The 21,134-nt window shown below is 53.7% G+C and overlaps 1 protein-coding gene across 1 annotated transcript in view; it reads left to right on the forward strand.

Moving 5' to 3' along the window:
• Window positions 1-21,134, forward strand: part of agbl2 (AGBL carboxypeptidase 2) — a 310,115-nt gene that overhangs the window by 161,135 nt on the left and 127,846 nt on the right. The window lies entirely within an intron of this gene.

Here is a 21,134-nt window from a genome sequence, read left to right on the forward strand (position 1 = left end):
GTTTGGCAACAGATGTGTCCTGGTTCTCCTCTGCAGCTAATACTGACCACCGGGGGTCGTGTCTGTGCTTTTATATCTTTCTGTCATTAGTTGTGGTGTTGTGTGTTCTGATTTGTCTGTTGGTGTGTCTATCATGATGTGTGTGTTTGAATATCATGACATCCCCCCTTTTTACAAAGATATGTGCCTACGTGGTTATAAATATAATTGTGTCGTGAGTGCATCGAAGAGTGTGTGTGTGTGTTATGTACAGCGTGTGTATATGACGTAACTATTTACATGGGGCGATGTCGGGTGCGTCACACTAACAAGGTTGTACCATAACAAAACTTGGATGCGAGAGAAAAAAAAAAAAAAACTTGAACATTGGTCTGGTCAGACGATATCTGGAACAATAAACAACAACAGGTTATAATACAGAAGTGTTTGACTTTTTGAACGTATGAACAGCGTTATAAGTCCAGTCTAATGGGTGACCGCCTCAAGAATGGGCTGGTCCTCAAGCCGGTTCAGCTGTGGAGATTTGGTTCTGGTGGCGATGGAAGGGGCATGATCCGTGGCATCTCCACGAAGTCATCCTTGGGAACCAGTGGAGGATCCGGCGTGTGCGTACGGTTCAGTTGCGAGCGTGGAAGGCGGCGCAAAGCTCGCTGATTGCGCCTACGCACCAATCCATCCGCCCTGCATGCCAGGAACAAGGTGGAGTCTTTTTCTTTTTATGTTTGTGGTGGACGGCATCTTGTAGCCGATGGGTCGTTGCCATCGAAGTAGCACCATCACTAATATCATGCAAGGCGATGACTGTGCCAGATGTGGAAGTTGGCCGAGACCGTGTACGCTGGTACCGGCCACCTGCTGTGCCGGAAGGGCGACTCCGCAGAGAAAGTCGAAGCATGTCGCCTTGGAGAGAGAATTGTTGCTCGCATCAACGTCTGGCGATGGCGCGAATTGGTGTGTCCATCTTGGACCGCCGGTGCTGGTTGCCACTGCCGACCCAGTGGGACTGCCACGCGATCCATTCCCTGTCGCCGTGGCATCCGCCGTCACCCTGAGCGTGCCATCACCGAGGCCGCGACACCGCCCGTCCGGAGCAAGGTCTGGCGTGCGCGAATCAGAGTCGGCGCTTGGCTGCTCCCCATCTGGAGTCCGGTCTGCCTTCCGTCGATGCCCCCCGTCCGGAGTCCCAACAGGTTCACTGGAGGCAGCCGAGATTCCCTGAAGCTGCACTTCTGGAGTCGGAACATGCAGGAATGCACCAACCAGTGGAGAGGGTCGAGCCATCGAGGGTGGAAGCAGTGCGCTGCCACCGCAGTCGTCAGTGGTCCCACCGTGATCGTCGAGTGCCTCGGTACGCACTAGGCGAGGTCTGTCACCTTGCACCTTTTGCATGGGAAGTGGGATGCTGTCGTCACTCGTCTCACATCCCGTGGATAGATCCTCATTAGCAGCTTGCTGTTCACTAGGGTTGGGTAAATTGTCAGAGTTTTCATCTGGTGGTGCACACCATGTCGGTGGACTGTCATTGTCTTGCCGTTGTCCTTCATTTGGGCTTTTCTTCTTTGGAATTTTAAATCTTCCCCCAGACATTGCAGAACCTTGTTTATTACCCCCAAATTCTCCCATAGGTATGGTCTCGAATATAGGATCCAATGTTTCTATCGACATTGTACTATTTTCCAAAGAACATTCCGTTTCACTTTTCTTCTCAGGTGCCTCATGTGTATCTTTGTCTAATGTACATGCCTTCATGGTCTCTGGGTCTGATTTTGCTGGGACTGGCATGGTCACAGTCTCTCTTTTACTGTTCTCAATTGCCCACATTATACTCCCCATACATAACTGCTTAATCACTGGGGTTAGTGTGGTACAATGGATAATCGGGTCGACCTTATCTGCATCTTCACCATTAGTGGAAAGCACACTTGGTTCACTTGACACTGCTGTGGGTTTTAAATTCGTTATCTGGCTACTCGATGTCGGTGTCCTCAGGATTCTTGCTCCAATGTTCTGCTCAATAATCAGTGGAGCGTGTATAGGTTCAATGCAATTAATGTTCCCCTCAAGGTTTGAAGAGTCATTACTGACTAACTGCTGGTCTCCGAAGTTGGGATTTTGCGGTGTTGTGTTGAAGGGAGACATTTGTCCCTGCTGTAGATATGATTCAGGTTGTGTTATTTCCATTACCTGAGGATCAATGTCTTGTCCATTTTTTCGATCCGTACTAAAACACTGGCAATTCTCAGTCTGCTCCTTGCAAGTTAAACATTCAATTAATTTTGTTAGCAAATCCTCAGCATCCTTCTGTGGCCGTGCAGCATTATTAATCTCTGTTCGGCTATAATGATCCTGAAGGTCAGCGCATAAACCTTTTTTCTTCGGGCTTGGACGAGGCGATTCCTTTGGCTTGTCTTCAGTTGGGCTTGAACAGTCTTCAGCGCTGTGCCCTTCATTGTAGCATGAGAGACCGTCATGTTCATGCTGCTGTGTAGTGGAGCATGGTAGGCTGTTATAGCCTTCTTGCTGTTCACGTGAGCATGGCAGACTTGCATCGTCTGCCGCTGGTTGGTCAGGAGAGGTTGCTAGACCCTCATGGTCTTGTTCCTGCAAGGACTGCGCTCTGGAGTCTTGCGTTCCTTCCATCGTGGAGTCCGTCCACGAGCTCTCTGTGGAGGCTTGTGACACTGGAGTCACTTCTTGTTCGTGCAAGGACTGCGCTCTGGAGTCTTGCGTTGCTTCTATCGTGGAGGCTGTCCACGAGCTCTCTGTGGAGGCTTGTGACACTGGAGTCACTTCTTGTTCCTGCAAGGACTGCGCTCTGGAGTCTTGCGTTGCTTCTATCGTGGAGGCTGTCCACGAGCTCTCTGTGGAGGCTTGTGACACTGGAGTCACTTCTTGTTCGTGCAAGGACTGCGCTCTGGAGTCTTGTGTTGCCTCTATCGTGGAGGCTGTCCACGAGCTCTCTGTGGAGGCTTGTGACACTGGAGTCACTTCTTGTCCGTGCAAGGACTGCGCTCTGGAGTCTTGCATTTCTGCAATTGTGGAGTCTGTCCACGAGCTTGCTGTGGAAGCTTGTGACACTGGAGTCACTTCTGGTTCATGCGAGGACTGCACTCTGGAGTCTTGCATGTCTTCTTTCATAGAGTCGGGAACGTTGAGCGGGACGTGGACCACGCTCTGTGTGGCAGCAGGGCACTCTCCGTGTGCTTGCACCGCTCCCTGTCTGTTAATGTCAGGCTGCAGCATCATCCGGTACTGATAAGTTGGAACGTCATATCTGCTGGATTGAAGATCCTCAAATCCGAAAAATGAATCCGCATCTGCGTCGGATTCAATGTGGGGGCCGCCAATGTGCAACACGAAAGGTTCGTCCGAGTCATAGTCATATAGGACCACGGAGCTATCATTGGGCTCGCGAGGTCCGGAAACACTGTAAAGATCGTCATCGAAGTATTCAAGGTCGGAATCATCGGCTTGTGCGTAGGTAACTGCTTGTCGGAGGGTTCTTCGGAGGTCAAATTCATCTCCTGGGTCAATTTGCGGCACTGTGCTGTCATTCCAGGTGAGGGAAGGTTGATTTACAGCTTTAACAGATTTTTGTTTTTTTGATTTGGGACGTTTCCCTTTTAAATTGGATTTGGGACATTTCCCTTTTAAATTGGTGCAGTCTGGGGCCTCTGACATCCTGACGCTCGGTATGTAGCACGTAGGAAGCGACTGCGCATGCTCAGATCGCTGTTCCTTTACCGATGGCCGTTTTCTTGACTGCGCGTGCGCAGCATCTCGCGCATGCGCAAACGAAACTTCCGGTTCTGCGCACTGCTCGCGCAACTGTGCTAGCGTTATACCTTTAGCAAGATGGCCGCCGACCTCGACCCAGCCTTCTCTCAGGCCCGGGATTTCGGCCTCTGGGAATTCGGGCTCCGGGATCCCAGCCACGAGGTGAGTACTGCAGCTTTTCTTACCTTTATGTGCCGATTGGATTGCGTTTTCTTCACAGTACTTGGAGAATTTGCCCAGGACTGCCTGGTAATCGTACCTTTGCTGCCTGCTGAAGAACCTGAACCTTGTGAATATTTCTCTTGCCCTTGCACCGGCGATGGTGAGGAGAAATTCAATTTTTTCCCTATCATCCAGGTCTTGGAGTTCAGCTGCCACCAGGAACAATTCGAACATTTGCCGGAATCGCCGCCAGTTTTCGTGGAGATCGCCGTGGCACTGGAGCGGCTGCGGAACCGGGAGCTCGTACATCATGCCTGGGCACTGCTGGTTGTCTGTGTACACGGAGGTATGCCGGCAGGTATCGATCCACTCCTGTACCATGTGGTGTTGGGTGCTCTGGTGCACAGATGAGCCAACACAGTTGTATGTGGTACAACTCTATTTTATTATAACTCTTATAATACAGTTCGTTCTGGATACTCTGCAGGTGCTGTCTCCCTAAGTGTGTTTGGCAACAGATGTGTCCTGGTTCTCCTCTGCAGCTAATACTGACCACCGGGGGTCGTGTCTGTGCTTTTATATCTTTCTGTCATTGGTTGTGGTGTTGTGTGTTCTGATTTGTCTGTTGGTGTGTCTATCATGATGTGTGTGTTTGAATATCATGACACTGGGGAGTGAGTGAGTGACGTTCTGGGGAGTGAGTGACGTACTGGGGAGTGAGTGAGTGATGTTCTGGGGAGTGGGTGACGATCTGGGGAGTGAGTGAGTGACGTTCTGGGGAGTGAGTTAGTGACGTTCTGGGGAGTGAGTTAGTGACGTTCTGGGGAGTGAGTGAGTGACGTTCTGGGGAGTGAGTGAGTGATGTTCTGGGGAGTGAGTGAGTGACGTTCTGGGGAGTGAGTGAGTGATGTTCTGGGGAGTGAGTGGGTGACGTTCTGGGGAGTGAGTGAGTGACGTTCTGGGGAGTGAGTGAGCGACGTTTTGGGGAGTGAGTGAGTGACGTTCTGGGGAGTGAGTGAGTGACGTTCTGGGGAGTGAGTGAGTGACGTTCTGGGGAGTGAGTGAGTGACGTTCTGGGGAGTGAGTGAGTGACGTTCTGGCGAGTGAGTGAGTGACGTTCTGGGGAGTGGGTGAGTGACGTTCTGGGGAGTGAGTGAGTGACGTTCTGGGGAGTGAGTGAGTGACGTCCTGGGGAGTGAGTGACGTTCTGGGGAGTGAGTGAGTGACGTTCTGGGGAGTGAGTGAGTGTTGTTCTGGGGAGTGAGTGAGTGACGTTCTGGGGAGTGAGTGAGTGACGTTCTGGGGAGTGAGTGAGTGACGTTCTGGGGAGTGAGTGAGTGACGTTCTTGGGAGTGAGTGAGTGACGTTCTGGGGAGTGAGTGAGTGACGTTCTGGGGAGTGAGTGAGTGACGTTCTGGGGAGTGAGTGAGTGACGTTCTGGGGAGTGAGTGAGTGACGTTCTGGGGAGTGAGTGAGTGACGTTCTGGGGAGTGAGTGAGTGACGTTCTGGGGAGTGAGTGAGTGACGTTCTGGGGAGTGAGTGAGTGACGTTCTGGGGAGTGGGTGAGTGACGTTGTGGGGAGTGAGTGAGTGACGTTCTGGGGAGTGAGTGAGTGACGTTCTGGGGAGTGAGTGAGTGATGTTCTGGGGAGTGAGTGAGTGCGTTCTGGGGAGTGAGTGACGTTCTGGGGAGTGAGTGAGTGACGTTCTGGGGAGTGAGTGAGTGACGGTCTGGGGAGTGGGTGACGTTCTGGGGAGTGAGTGAGTGACGTTCTGGGGAGTGAGTGAGTGACGTTCTGGGGAGTGAGTGAGTGACGTTCTGGGGAGTGAGTGAGTGACATTCTGGGGAGTGGGTGAGTGACGTTGTGGGGAGTGAGTGAGTGACGTTCTGGGGAGTGAGTGAGTGACGTTCTGGGGAGTGAGTGAGTAACGTTCTGGGGAGTGAGTGACGTTCTGGGGAGTGAGTGAGTGACGTTCTGGGGAGTGAGTGAGTGACGGTCTGGGGAGTGGGTGACGTTCTGGGGAGTGAGTGAGTGACGTTCTGGGGAGTGAGTGAGTAACGTTCTGGGGAGTGATTGAGTGACGTTCTGGGGAGTGTGTGACGTTCTGGGGAGTGAGTGAGTGACGTTCTGGGGAGTGAGTGAGTGACGTTCTGGGGAGTGAGTGAGTGATGTTCTGGGGAGTGAGTGAGTGACGTTCTGGGGAGTGAGTGAGTGACGTTCTGGGGAGTGAGTGAGTGACGTTCTGGGGAGTGGGTGAGTGACGTTGTGGGGAGTGAGTGAGTGACGTTCTGGGGAGTGAGTGAGTGACGTTCTGGGGAGTGAGTGAGTGATGTTCTGGGGAGTGAGTGAGTGCGTTCTGGGGAGTGAGTGACGTTCTGGGGAGTGAGTGAGTGACGTTCTGGGGAGTGAGTGAGTGACGGTCTGGGGAGTGGGTGACGTTCTGGGGAGTGAGTGAGTGACGTTCTGGGGAGTGAGTGAGTGACGTTCTGGGGAGTGAGTGAGTGACGTTCTGGGGAGTGAGTGAGTGACATTCTGGGGAGTGGGTGAGTGACGTTGTGGGGAGTGAGTGAGTGACGTTCTGGGGAGTGAGTGAGTGACGTTCTGGGGAGTGAGTGAGTAACGTTCTGGGGAGTGAGTGACGTTCTGGGGAGTGAGTGAGTGACGTTCTGGGGAGTGAGTGAGTAACGTTCTGGGGAGTGAGTGAGTGACGTTCTGGGGAGTGTGTGACGTTCTGGGGAGTGAGTGAGTGACGTTCTGGGGAGTGAGTGAGTGACGTTCTGGGGAGTGAGTGAGTGACGTTCTGGGGAGTGAGTGAGTGACGTTCTGGGGAGTGAGTGAGTGACGTTCTGGGGAGTGGGTGAGTGACGTTCTGGGGAGTGAGTGAGTGACGTTCTGGGGAGTGGGCGAGTGACGTTCTGGGGAGTGAGTGAGTGACGTTCTGGGGAGTGAGTGAGTGACGTTCTGGGGAGTGAGTGAGTGACGTTCTGGGGAGTGAGTGAGTGCGTTCTGGGGAGTGAGTGACGTTCTGGGGAGTGAGTGAGTGACGTTCTGGGGAGTGAGTGAGTGACGGTCTGGGGAGTGGGTGACGTTCTGGGGAGTGGGTGAGTGACGTTCTGGGGAGTGAGTGAGTAACGTTCTGGGGAGTGAGTGAGTAACGTTCTGGGGAGTGAGTGTGTGACGTTCTGGGGAGTGAGTGAGTGACGTTCTGGGGAGTGAGTGAGTGACGTTCTGGGGAGTGAGTGAGTGACGTTCTGGGGAATGAGTGAGTGACGTTCTGGGGAGTGAGTGAGTGACGTTCTGGGGAGTGAGTGAGTGACGTTCTGGGGAGTGAGTGAGTGACGTTCTGGGGAGTGAGTGGGTGACGTTCTGGGGAGTGAGTGAGTGACGTTCTGGGGAGTGAGTGAGTGACGTTCTGGGGAGTGAGTCAGTGACGTCCTGGGGAGTGAGCGACGTTCTGGGGAGTGAGTGAGTGACGTTCTGGGGAGTGAGTGAGTGTTGTTCTGGGGAGTGAGTGAGTGACGTTCTGGGGAGTGAGTGACGTTCTGGGGAGTGAGTGAGTGACGTTCTGGGGAGTGAGTGAGTGATGTTCTGGGGAGTGAGTGAGTGACGTTCTGGGGAGTGAGTGAGTGACGTTCTGGGGAGTGAGTGTGTGATGTTCTGGGGAGTGAGTGAGTGACGTTCTTGGGAGTGAGTGAGTGACGTTCTGGGGAGTGAGTGGCGTTCTGGGGAGTGGGTGAGTGACATTCTGGGGAGTGGGTGAGTGACGTTCTGGGGAGTGAGTGAGTGACGTTCTGGGGAGTGGGTGAGTGACTTTCTGGGGAGTGAGTGAGTGACGTTCTGGGGAGTGAGTGAGTGACGTTCTGGGGAGTGAGTGAGTGACGTTCTGGGGAGTGAGTGAGTGACGTTCTGGGGAGTGAGTGACGTTCTGGGGAGTGAGTGAGTGAAGTTCTGGGGAGTGAGTGGGTGACGTTCTGGGGAGTGAGTGAGTGATGTTCTGGGGAGTGAGTGAGTGACGTTCTGGGGAGTGAGTGAGTGACGTTCTGGGGAGTGAGTGGGTGACGATCTGGGGAGTGAGTGAGTGACGTTCTGGGGAGTGAGTGAGTGACGTTCTGGGGAGTGAGTGGGTGACGTTCTGGGGAGTGAGTGAGTGACGTTCTGGGGAGTGAGTGAGTGACGTTCTGGGGAGTGAGTGATTGACGTTCTGGGGAGTGAGTGAGTGACATTCTGGGGAGTGAGTGAGCGACGTTTTGGGGAGTGAGTGAGTGACGTTCTGGGGAGTGAGTGAGTGACGTTCTGGGGAGTGAGTGAGTGACGTTCTGGGGAGTGGGTGAGTGACGTTCTGGGGAGTGAGTGAGTGACGTTCTGGGGAGAGGGTGAGTGACGTTGTGGGGAGTGAGTGAGTGACGTTCTGGGGAGTGGGTGAGTGACGTTGTGGGGAGTGAGTGAGTGACGTTCTGGGGAGTGAGTGAGTGACGTTCTGGGGAGTGAGTGAGTGACGTTCTGGGGAGTGAGTGAGTGCGTTCTGGGGAGTGAGTGAGTGCGTTCTGGGGAGTGAGTGAGTGACGTTCTGGGGAGTGAGTGAGTGACGTTCTGGGGAGTGAGTGAGTGACGTTCTGGGGAGTGAGTGAGTGACGTTGTGGGGAGTGAGTGAGTGACGTTCTGGGGAGAGGGTGAGTGACGTTGTGGGGAGTGAGTGAGTGACGTTCTGGGGAGTGGGTGAGTGACGTTGTGGGGAGTGAGTGAGTGACGTTCTGGGGAGTGAGTGAGTGACGTTCTGGGGAGTGAGTGAGTGACGTTCTGGGGAGTGAGTGAGTGCGTTCTGGGGAGTGAGTGAGTGCGTTCTGGGGAGTGAGTGAGTGACGTTCTGGGGAGTGAGTGAGTGACGTTCTGGGGAGTGAGTGAGTGACGGTCTGGGGAGTGGGTGACGTTCTGGGGAGTGAGTGAGTGACGTTCTGGGGAGTGAGTGAGTAACGTTCTGGGGAGTGAGTGAGTGACGTTCTGGGGAGTGTGTGACGTTCTGGGGAGTGAGTGATTGACGTTCTGGGGAGTGAGTGAGTGACGTTCTGGGGAGTGAGTGAGTGACGTTCTGGGGAATGAGTGAGTGACGTTCTGGGGAGTGAGTGAGTGACGTTCTGGGGAGTGAGTGAGTGACATTCTGGGGAATGCGTGAGTGACGTTCTGGGGAGTGTGTGACGTTCTGGGGAGTGGGTGAGTGACGTTCTGGGGAGTGAGTGAGTGACGTTCTGGGGAGTGAGTGAGTGACGTTCTGGGGAGTGAGTGAGTGACGTTCTGGGGAGTGAGTGAGTGACGTTCTGGGGAGTGAGTGAGTGACGTTCTGGGGAGTGAGTGAGTGACGTTCTGGGGAGTGAGTGGGTGACGTTCTGGGGAGTGAGTGAGTGACGTTCTGGGGAGTGAGTGAGTGACGTTCTGGGGAGTGAGTGAGTGACGTCCTGGGGAGTGAGTGACGTTCTGGGGAGTGAGTGAGTGACGTTCTGGGGAGTGAGTGAGTGTTGTTCTGGGGAGTGAGTGAGTGACGTTCTGGGGAGTGAGTGAGTGACGTTCTGGGGAGTGAGTGAGTGACGTTCTGGGGAGTGAGTGAGTGACGTTCTGGGGAGTGAGTGAGTGACGTTCTTGGGAGTGAGTGAGTGACGTTCTGGGGAGTGAGTGGCGTTCTGGGGAGTGGGTGAGTGACGTTCTGGGGAGTGGGTGAGTGACGTTCTGGGGAGTGAGTGAGTGACGTTCTGGGGAGTGGGTGAATGACTTTCTGGGGAGTGAGTGAGTGACGTTCTGGGGAGTGGGTGACGTTCTGGGGAGTGAGTGAGTGACGTTCTGGGGAGTGAGTGAGTGACGTTCTGGGGAGTGAGTGAGTGACGTTCTGGGGAGTGAGTGAGTGACGTTCTGGGGAATGAGTGAGTGACGTTCTGGGGAGTGGGTGAGTGACGTTCTGGGGAGTGAGTGGGTGACGTTCTGGGGAGTGGGTGACGTTCTGGGGAGTGAGTGAGTGACGTTCTGGGGAGTGAGTGAGTGACGTTCTGGGTGTGTTGTTGGATGCTCTGGTGCACAGATGAGCCAACACAGTTGTATGTGGTACAACTCTATTTTATTATAACTCTTATAATACAGTTCGTTCTGGATACTCTGCACGTGCTGTCTCCCTAAGTGTGTTTGGCAACAGATGTGTCCTGGTTCTCCTCTGCAGCTAATACTGACCACCGGGGGTCGTGTCTGTGCTTTTATATCTTTCTGTCATTAGTTGTGGTGTTGTGTGTTCTGATTTGTCTGTTGGTGTGTCTATCATGATGTGTGTGTTTGAATATCATGACATCCCCCCTTTTTACAAAGATATGTGCCTACGTGGTTATAAATATAATTGTGTCGTGAGTGCATCGAAGAGTGTGTGTGTGTGTTATGTACAGCGTGTGTATATGACGTAACTATTTACATGGGGCGATGTCGGGTGCGTCACACTAACAAGGTTGTACCATAACAAAACTTGGATGCGAGAGAAAAAAAAAAAACTTGAACATTGGTCTGGTCAGACGATATCTGGAACAATAAACAACAACAGGTTATAATACAGAAGTGTTTGACTTTTTGAACGTATGAACAGCGTTATAAGTCCAGTCTAATGGGTGACCGCCTCAAGAATGGGCTGGTCCTCAAGCCGGTTCAGCTGTGGAGATTTGGTTCTGGTGGCAATGGAAGGGGCATGATCCGTGGCATCTCCACGAAGTCATCCTTGGGAACCAGTGGAGGATCCGGCGTGTGCGTACGGTTCAGTTGCGAGCGTGGAAGGCGGCGCAAAGCTCGCTGATTGCGCCTACGCACCAATCCATCCGCCCTGCATGCCAGGAACAAGGTGGAGTCTTTTTCTTTTTATGTTTGTGGTGGACGGCATCTTGTAGCCGATGGGTCGTTGCCATCGAAGTAGCACCATCACTAATATCATGCAAGGCGATGACTGTGCCAGATGTGGAAGTTGGCCGAGACCGTGTACGCTGGTACCGGCCACCTGCTGTGCCGGAAGGGCGACTCCGCAGAGAAAGTCGAAGCATGTCGCCTTGGAGAGAGAATTGTTGCTCGCATCAACGTCTGGCGATGGCGCGAATTGGTGTGTCCATCTTGGACCGCCGGTGCTGGTTGCCACTGCCGACCCAGTGGGACTGCCACGCGATCCATTCCCTGTCGCCGTGGCATCCGCCGTCACCCTGAGCGTGCCATCACCGAGGCCGCGACACCGCCCGTCCGGAGCAAGGTCTGGCGTGCGCGAATCAGAGTCGGCGCTTGGCTGCTCCCCATCTGGAGTCCGGTCTGCCTTCCGTCGATGCCCCCCGTCCGGAGTCCCAACAGGTTCACTGGAGGCAGCCGAGATTCCCTGAAGCTGCACTTCTGGAGTCGGAACATGCAGGAATGCACCAACCAGTGGAGAGGGTCGAGCCATCGAGGGTGGAAGCAGTGCGCTGCCACCGCAGTCGTCAGTGGTCCCACCGTGATCGTCGAGTGCCTCGGTACGCACTAGGCGAGGTCTGTCACCTTGCACCTTTTGCATGGGAAGTGGGATGCTGTCGTCACTCGTCTCACATCCCGTGGATAGATCCTCATTAGCAGCTTGCTGTTCACTAGGGTTGGGTAAATTGTCAGAGTTTTCATCTGGTGGTGCACACCATGTCGGTGGACTGTCATTGTCTTGCCGTTGTCCTTCATTTGGGCTTTTCTTCTTTGGAATTTTAAATCTTCCCCCAGACATTGCAGAACCTTGTTTATTACCCCCAAATTCTCCCATAGGTATGGTCTCGAATATAGGATCCAATGTTTCTATCGACATTGTACTATTTTCCAAAGAACATTCCGTTTCACTTTTCTTCTCAGGTGCCTCATGTGTATCTTTGTCTAATGTACATGCCTTCATGGTCTCTGGGTCTGATTTTGCTGGGACTGGCATGGTCACAGTCTCTCTTTTACTGTTCTCAATTGCCCACATTATACTCCCCATACATAACTGCTTAATCACTGGGGTTAGTGTGGTACAATGGATAATCGGGTCGACCTTATCTGCATCTTCACCATTAGTGGAAAGCACACTTGGTTCACTTGACACTGCTGTGGGTTTTAAATTCGTTATCTGGCTACTCGATGTCGGTGTCCTCAGGATTCTTGCTCCAATGTTCTGCTCAATAATCAGTGGAGCGTGTATAGGTTCAATGCAATTAATGTTCCCCTCAAGGTTTGAAGAGTCATTACTGACTAACTGCTGGTCTCCGAAGTTGGGATTTTGCGGTGTTGTGTTGAAGGGAGACATTTGTCCCTGCTGTAGATATGATTCAGGTTGTGTTATTTCCATTACCTGAGGATCAATGTCTTGTCCATTTTTTCGATCCGTACTAAAACACTGGCAATTCTCAGTCTGCTCCTTGCAAGTTAAACATTCAATTAATTTTGTTAGCAAATCCTCAGCATCCTTCTGTGGCCGTGCAGCATTATTAATCTCTGTTCGGCTATAATGATCCTGAAGGTCAGCGCATAAACCTTTTTTCTTCGGGCTTGGACGAGGCGATTCCTTTGGCTTGTCTTCAGTTGGGCTTGAACAGTCTTCAGCGCTGTGCCCTTCATTGTAGCATGAGAGACCGTCATGTTCATGCTGCTGTGTAGTGGAGCATGGTAGGCTGTTATAGCCTTCTTGCTGTTCACGTGAGCATGGCAGACTTGCATCGTCTGCCGCTGGTTGGTCAGGAGAGGTTGCTAGACCCTCATGGTCTTGTTCCTGCAAGGACTGCGCTCTGGAGTCTTGCGTTCCTTCCATCGTGGAGTCCGTCCACGAGCTCTCTGTGGAGGCTTGTGACACTGGAGTCACTTCTTGTTCGTGCAAGGACTGCGCTCTGGAGTCTTGCGTTGCTTCTATCGTGGAGGCTGTCCACGAGCTCTCTGTGGAGGCTTGTGACACTGGAGTCACTTCTTGTTCCTGCAAGGACTGCGCTCTGGAGTCTTGCGTTGCTTCTATCGTGGAGGCTGTCCACGAGCTCTCTGTGGAGGCTTGTGACACTGGAGTCACTTCTTGTTCGTGCAAGGACTGCGCTCTGGAGTCTTGTGTTGCCTCTATCGTGGAGGCTGTCCACGAGCTCTCTGTGGAGGCTTGTGACACTGGAGTCACTTCTTGTCCGTGCAAGGACTGCGCTCTGGAGTCTTGCATTTCTGCAATTGTGGAGTCTGTCCACGAGCTTGCTGTGGAAGCTTGTGACACTGGAGTCACTTCTGGTTCATGCGAGGACTGCACTCTGGAGTCTTGCATGTCTTCTTTCATAGAGTCGGGAACGTTGAGCGGGACGTGGACCACGCTCTGTGTGGCAGCAGGGCACTCTCCGTGTGCTTGCACCGCTCCCTGTCTGTTAATGTCAGGCTGCAGCATCATCCGGTACTGATAAGTTGGAACGTCATATCTGCTGGATTGAAGATCCTCAAATCCGAAAAATGAATCCGCATCTGCGTCGGATTCAATGTGGGGGCCGCCAATGTGCAACACGAAAGGTTCGTCCGAGTCATAGTCATATAGGACCACGGAGCTATCATTGGGCTCGCGAGGTCCGGAAACACTGTAAAGATCGTCATCGAAGTATTCAAGGTCGGAATCATCGGCTTGTGCGTAGGTAACTGCTTGTCGGAGGGTTCTTCGGAGGTCAAATTCATCTCCTGGGTCAATTTGCGGCACTGTGCTGTCATTCCAGGTGAGGGAAGGTTGTTTTACAGCTTTAACAGATTTTTGTTTTTTTGATTTGGGACGTTTCCCTTTTAAATTGGATTTGGGACATTTCCCTTTTAAATTGGTGCAGTCTGGGGCCTCTGACATCCTGACGCTCGGTATGTAGCACGTAGGAAGCGACTGCGCATGCTCAGATCGCTGTTCCTTTACCGATGGCCGTTTTCTTGACTGCTCGTGCGCAGCATCTCGCGCATGCGCAAACGAAACTTCCGGTTCTGCGCACTGCTCGCGCAACTGTGCTAGCGTTATACCTTTAGCAAGATGGCCGCCGACCTCGACCCAGCCTTCTCTCAGGCCCGGGATTTCGGCCTCTGGGAATTCGGGCTCCGGGATCCCAGCCACGAGGTGAGTACTGCAGCTTTTCTTACCTTTATGTGCCGATTGGATTGCGTTTTCTTCACAGTACTTGGAGAATTTGCCCAGGACTGCCTGGTAATCGTACCTTTGCTGCCTGCTGAAGAACCTGAACCTTGTGAATATTTCTCTTGCCCTTGCACCGGCGATGGTGAGGAGAAATTCAATTTTTTCCCTATCATCCAGGTCTTGGAGTTCAGCTGCCACCAGGAACAATTCGAACATTTGCCGGAATCGCCGCCAGTTTTCGTGGAGATCGCCGTGGCACTGGAGCGGCTGCGGAACCGGGAGCTCGTACATCATGCCTGGGCACTGCTGGTTGTCTGTGTACACGGAGGTATGCCGGCAGGTATCGATCCACTCCTGTACCATGTGGTGTTGGGTGCTCTGGTGCACAGATGAGCCAACACAGTTGTATGTGGTACAACTCTATTTTATTATAACTCTTATAATACAGTTCGTTCTGGATACTCTGCAGGTGCTGTCTCCCTAAGTGTGTTTGGCAACAGATGTGTCCTGGTTCTCCTCTGCAGCTAATACTGACCACCGGGGGTCGTGTCTGTGCTTTTATATCTTTCTGTCATTGGTTGTGGTGTTGTGTGTTCTGATTTGTCTGTTGGTGTGTCTATCATGATGTGTGTGTTTGAATATCATGACACTGGGGAGTGAGTGAGTGACGTTCTGGGGAGTGAGTGACGTACTGGGGAGTGAGTGAGTGATGTTCTGGGGAGTGGGTGACGATCTGGGGAGTGAGTGAGTGACGTTCTGGGGAGTGAGTTAGTGACGTTCTGGGGAGTGAGTTAGTGACGTTCTGGGGAGTGAGTGAGTGACGTTCTGGGGAGTGAGTGAGTGATGTTCTGGGGAGTGAGTGAGTGACGTTCTGGGGAGTGAGTGAGTGATGTTCTGGGGAGTGAGTGGGTGACGTTCTGGGGAGTGAGTGAGTGACGTTCTGGGGAGTGAGTGAGCGACGTTTTGGGGAGTGAGTGAGTGACGTTCTGGGGAGTGAGTGAGTGACGTTCTGGGGAGTGAATGAGTGACGTTCTGGGGAGTGAGTGAGTGACGTTCTGGGGAGTGAGTGAGTGACGTTCTGGCGAGTGAGTGAGTGACGTTCTGGGGAGTGGGTGAGTGACGTTCTGGGGAGTGAGTGAGTGACGTTCTGGGGAGTGAGTGAGTGACGTCCTGGGGAGTGAGTGACGTTCTGGGGAGTGAGTGAGTGACGTTCTGGGGAGTGAGTGAGTGTTGTTCTGGGGAGTGAGTGAGTGACGTTCTGGGGAGTGAGTGAGTGACGTTCTGGGGAGTGAGTGAGTGACGTTCTGGGGAGTGAGTGAGTGACGTTCTGGGGAGTGAGTGAGTGACGTTCTTGGGAGTGAGTGAGTGACGTTCTGGGGAGTGAGTGAGTGACGTTCTGGGGAGTGAGTGAGTGACGTTCTGGGGAGTGGGTGAGTGACGTTCTGGGGAGTGGGTGAGTGACGTTCTGGGGAGTGAGTGAGTGACGTTCTGGGGAGTGGGTGAGTGACTTTCTGGGTAGTGAGTGAGTGACGTTCTGGGGAGTGAGTGAGTGACGTTCTGGGGAGTGAGTGAGTGACGTTCTGGGGAGTGAGTGAGTGACGTTCTGGGGAGTGAGTGAGTGACGTTCTGGGGAGTGAGTGAGTGACGTTCTGGGGAATGAGTGAGTGACGTTCTGGGGAGTGGGTGCTCTTTCCAAGAGCCGGTGCAGACTCGATGGGCCGAATGGCCTCCTTCTGCACTGTAAATTCTATGATAATCTATGAGTGATGTTCTGGGGAGTGAGTGAGTGACGTTCTGGGGAGTGAGTGAGTGACGTTCTGGGGAGTGAGTGGGTGACGTTCTGGGGAGTGAGTGAGTGACGTTCTGGGGAGTGAGTGAGTGACGTTCTGGGGAGTGAGTGAGTGACGTTCTGGGGAGTGTGAGTGATGTTCTGGGGAGTGGGTGAGTGACGTTCTGGGGAGTGGCTGACGTTCTGGGGAGTGAGTGAGTGACGTTCTGGGGAGTGAGTGAGTGACGTTCTGGGGAGTGAGTGAGTGACGTTCTGGGGAGTGAGTGAGTGATGTTCTGGGGAGTGGGTGACGATCTGGGGAGTGAGTGAGTGACGTTCTGGGGAGTGAGTGAGTGACGTTCTGGGGAGTGAGTGGGTGACGTTCTGGGGAGTGAGAGAGTGACGTTCTGGGGAGTGAGTGAGTGACGTTCTGGGGAGTGGGTGAGTGACGTTCTGGGGAGTGAGTGAGTGACGTTCTGGTGAATGATTGATTGACGTTCTGGGGAGTGAGTGAGTGACGTTCTGGGGAGTGAGTGAGTGACGTTCTGGGGAGTGAGTGAGTGACGTTCTGGGGAGTGAGTGGGTGACGTTCTGGGGAGTGAGTGAGTGACGTTCTGGGGAGTGAGTGAGTGACGTTCTGGGGAGTGAGTGAGTGACGTTCTGGGGAGTGTGAGTGATGTTCTGGGGAGTGGGTGAGTGACGTTCTGGGGAGTGGGTGAGTGACGTTCTGGGGAGTGGCTGACGTTCTGGGGAGTGAGTGAGTGACGTTCTGGGGAGTGAGTGAGTGACGTTCTGGGGAGTGAGTGAGTGACGTTCTGGGGAGTGAGTGAGTGATGTTCTGGGGAGTGGGTGACGATCTGGGGAGTGAGTGAGTGACGTTCTGGGGAGTGAGTGAGTGACGTTCTGGGGAGTGAGTGGGTGACGTTCTGGGGAGTGAGTGAGTGACGTTCTGGGGAGTGAGTGAGTGATGTTCTGGGGAGTGAGTGAGTGACGTTCTGGGGAGTGAGTGAGTGATGTTCTGGGGAGTGAGTGGGTGACGTTCTGGGGAGTGAGTGGGTGACGTTCTGGGGAGTGAGTGAGTGACGTTCTGGTGAATGATTGATTGACGTTCTGGGGAGTGAGTGAGTGACGTTCTGGGGAGTGAGTGAGTGACGTTCTGGGGAGTGAGTGAGTGACGTTCTGGGGAGTGAGTGAGTGACATTCTGGGGAGTGGGTGAGTGACGTTCTGGGGTGTGAGTGAGTGACGTTCTGGGGAGTGGGTGAGTGACGTTCTGGGGAGTGAGTGAGTGACGGTCTGGGGAGTGAGTGAGTGACGGCCTGGGGAGTGGGTGACGTTCTGGGGAGTGAGTGAGTGACGTTCTGGGGAGTGAGTGGGTGACGTTCTGGGGAGTGAGTGAGTGACGTTCTGGGGAGTGAGTGAGTAACGTTCTGGGGAGTGAGTGAATGACGTTCTGGGGAGTGAGTGAGTGACGTTCTGGGGAGTGAGTGACGTTCTGGGGAGTGAGTGAGTAACGTTCTGGGGAGTGAGTGAGTGACGTTCTGGGGAGTGTGTGACGTTCTGGGGAGTGAGTGAGTGACGTTCTGGGGAGTGAGTGAGTGACGTTCTGGGAATGAGTGAGTGACGTTCTGGGGAGTGAGTGAGTGACGTTCTGGGGAGTGAGTGAGTGACATTCTGGGGAATGCGTGAGTGACGTTCTGGGGAGTGGGTGACGTTCTGGGGAGTGGGTGAGTGACGTTCTGGGGAGTGAGTGAGTGACGTTCTGGGGAGTGAGTGAGTGACGTTCTGGGGAGTGTGTGAGTGACGTTCTGGGGAGTGGGTGAGTGACGTTCTGGGGAGTGGGTGACGTTCTGGGGAGTGGGTGAGTGACGTTCTGGGGAGTGAGTGAGTGATGTTCTGGGGAGTGCGTGAGTGGCGTTCTGGGGAGTGAGTGAGTGACGTTCTGGGGAGTGGGTGAGTGACGTTCTGGGGAGTGAGTGAGTGACGTTCTGGGGAGTGAGTGAGTGACGTTCTGGGGAGTGAGTGAGTGACGTTCTGGGGAGTGAGTGAGTGACGTTCTGGGGAGTGAGTGAGTGACGTTCTGGGGAGTGAGTGAGTGACGTTCTGGGGAGTGGGTGAGTGACGTTCTGGGGAGTGAGTGAATGACGTTCTGGGGAGTGAGTGAGTGACGTTCTGGGGAGTGAGTGACGTTCTGGGGAGTGAGTGAGTAACGTTCTGGGGAGTGAGTGAGTGACGTTCTGGGGAGTGAGTGACGTTCTGGGGAGTGAGTGAGTAACGTTCTGGGGAGTGAGTGAGTGACGTTCTGGGGAGTGTGTGACGTTCTGGGGAGTGAGTGAGTGACGTTCTGGGGAGTGAGTGAGTGACGTTCTGGGAATGAGTGAGTGACGTTCTGGGGAGTGAGTGAGTGACGTTCTGGGGAGTGAGTGAGTGACATTCTGGGGAATGCGTGAGTGACGTTCTGGGGAGTGGGTGACGTTCTGGGAAGTGGGTGAGTGACGTTCTGGGGAGTGAGTGAGTGACGTTCTGGGGAGTGAGTGAGTGACGTTCTGGGGAGTGTGTGAGTGACGTTCTGGGGAGTGGGTGAGTGACGTTCTGGGGAGTGGGTGACGTTCTGGGGAGTGGGTGAGTGACGTTCTGGGGAGTGAGTGAGTGATGTTCTGGGGAGTGCGTGAGTGGCGTTCTGGGGAGTGAGTGAGTGACGTTCTGGGGAGTGGGTGAGTGACGTTCTGGGGAGTGAGTGAGTGAAGTTCTGGGGAGTGAGTGAGTGATGTTCTGGGGAGTGAGTGAGTGCCGTTCTGGGGAGTGAGTGAGTGACGTTCTGGGGAGTGAGTGAGTGACGTTCTGGGGAGTGAGTGAGTGACGTTCTGGGGAGTGAGTGAGTGACGTTCTGGGGAGTGAGTGAGTGACGTTCTGGGGAGTGAGTGAGTGACGTTCTGGGGAGTGAGTGAGTGACGTTCTGGGGAGTGAGTGAGTGACGTTCTGGAGAGTGAGTGAGTGATGTTCTGGGGAGTGAGTGACGTTCTGGGGAGTGGGTGACGTTCTCGGGGCGGCGGGGGCGGGGGGGGGGGGGGGGGGTTGGTGATCTGGGGACTGAGTGACAAAGGAGTGAGTGACCTTATGGGGAGTGGGTGAGTGATGTTCTGGGGCGGGGTCGGGGAATGAGTGACAGTTTGGGGAGTGTGTTCTCCGCTGTTCCTGACCTGGCTCAGTCACCCTGGGCATTGTCAGTTTCTCCACCTGACTTGCTCATTGAACTTACCCACTGACTCAGTATGTGACTCTCTCTCTGGTTCACTCACTGGATTTGTCTCTCACTCTCTGTCTCTCAATCTTTCTATCCGTCTCTCATTTTCTCTGCCTCTCTCTCATCTCCCCCTCTCTGCATTTCTCTGTCTCTCTCTTTCTTGCTTCACTTTCTTCTCACTCTTCTCTCCATATCTCTTCTCTTTTTCTGTATCTCACCTTTTCTGTCTCTCTCTCTTTCTGTCTCTCCCTCCTTCTCTCTCTCCCTCCATCCCTTTGTGTGTCTGTCTCTTTGGTGCCTCATTCTCTGTCTCTCTCTGTGTCTATCTCTCTCTCTCTGTCTCTCTCTTTCCCTCTGTCCCTCATTGTCTGTCTCTCCCTCTCTGTCTCACTCTCTCCTCTCTCTCTTACTGTCTCTCTCTCTCTCACACTGTCTCTCTCGCTCACTGTATTCTCTCTCTCATTGTTTATCTGTCTTTGTCTCTCACTGCCTCTCTCTCACTGTCTCTCTCTCTCTGCCTCTGCCTCTCTGTCTCTCTCTCTCTGACTCTCTCTCTCTCTGACTCACTCTGTCTCCCTCTCTCACTGTCTCTCTCTCTGTCTTCCTCTCTCACTGTCTCTCTCTCTGTCTCCCTCTCTCACTGTCTCTCTCATTGTCTCTGTCTCTCTCTCTCTCTGTCTCTGTCTCTCTGTCTATGTTTTTCTCTCTATCTCTTTGTCTCTCTCTGTCTGTCTCTGTCTATCACTCTCTGTCCGTCTCTCTCGTTTCCCTCGCTCCCTCACTGTCTCTCTCTCTCACTGCTTCTCTCTCTCACTGTCTCTCTCTCTCACTGCTTCTCTCTCTCACTGTCTCTCTCTCTCACTGCTTCTCTCTCTCACTGTCTCTCTCTCTCACTGCTTCTCTCTCTCACTGTCTCTCTCTCTCTCTCTCTCTTTCTCTCACTGTCTCACTCTCTCTCTCTCTCTCTCTCTTTCTCTCACTGTCTCGGTCTCTCTCTTTCTGTCTATGTCTCGGTCTCTCACTCTCTCTGCCTGCCTCGCTCCATCTCTCGCGCGTGCTCTGTCTCTCGCGCGCGCTCTGTCTCTCGCTCTGGCTCTCGCTCTGTCTCTGGCTCTCGCTATGGCTCTGGCTCTGGCTCTTGCTCTGGCTCTCTCTCGCGCTGTCTCGCTGACTCTCGCTCTGTCTCGCTCTCTCTCGCTCTGTCTCTCTCGCTCTCGCTCTGTCTCTCGCTCTGTCTCTCGCGCTGTCTCGCTCTGTCTGTCTCGCTGTATCTCACTCTGTCTGTCTCGCTCTCTCTCGCGCTATCTCTCTCGCGCTGTCTCTCTCGCGCTGTCTCTCTCGCGCTGTCTCTCTCGCGCTGTCTCTCTCGCGCTGTCTCTCTTGCGCTGTCTCTATCGCGCTGTCTCTCTCGCTCTGTCTCTCTCGCTCTGTCTGTCTCGATCTGTCTGTCTCGCTCTGTCTGTCTCGCTCTGTCTGTCTCGCTCTGTCTGTCTCGCTCTGTCTGTCTCACTCTCTCTCACTGTCTCGCTCTGTCTCGCGTTGTCTCTCGCTCTGTCTCATGTCTCGCTCGGTCTGTCTCGCTGTCTCTCGCTCTCTCTCGCTGTCTCACTCTGTCTCTCTCGCTGTCCCTCGCTCTCTCGCGCTGTCTCTTGCTCTGTCTCGCTCTCTCTCGCTCTGTCTCTCGCTCTGTCTCGTGTCTCACTCTGTCTGTCTCTCTCTCTCGCTGTCTCACTCTGTCTCTCGCGCTGTCTCTTGCTCTGTCTCGCTCTCTCGCGCTGTCTCTTGCTCTGTCTCGCTGTCTCGCTCTGTCTGTCTCGCTCTGTCTCGCTGTCTCTCTCTCTCTCGCTGTCTCGCTCTGTCTCGCTGTCTCTCTCTGTCTCGCTGTCTCGCTCTGTCTCGCTGTCTTGCTCTGTCTCGCTGTCTCGCTCTGTCTCGCTGTCTCTCTCTGTCTCGCTGTCTCGCTCTCTCTCGCTGTCTCTCTCTCTCTCGCTGTCTCTCTCTCTCTCGCTGTCTCTCTCTCGCTGTCTCGCTCTGTCTCGCTGTCTCGCTCTGTCTCGCTGTCTCGC

Source organism: Scyliorhinus torazame, chromosome 10, assembly GCF_047496885.1.
Source record: "Scyliorhinus torazame isolate Kashiwa2021f chromosome 10, sScyTor2.1, whole genome shotgun sequence".
In the NCBI taxonomy this organism is placed as follows: Eukaryota; Metazoa; Chordata; class Chondrichthyes; order Carcharhiniformes; family Scyliorhinidae; genus Scyliorhinus; species Scyliorhinus torazame.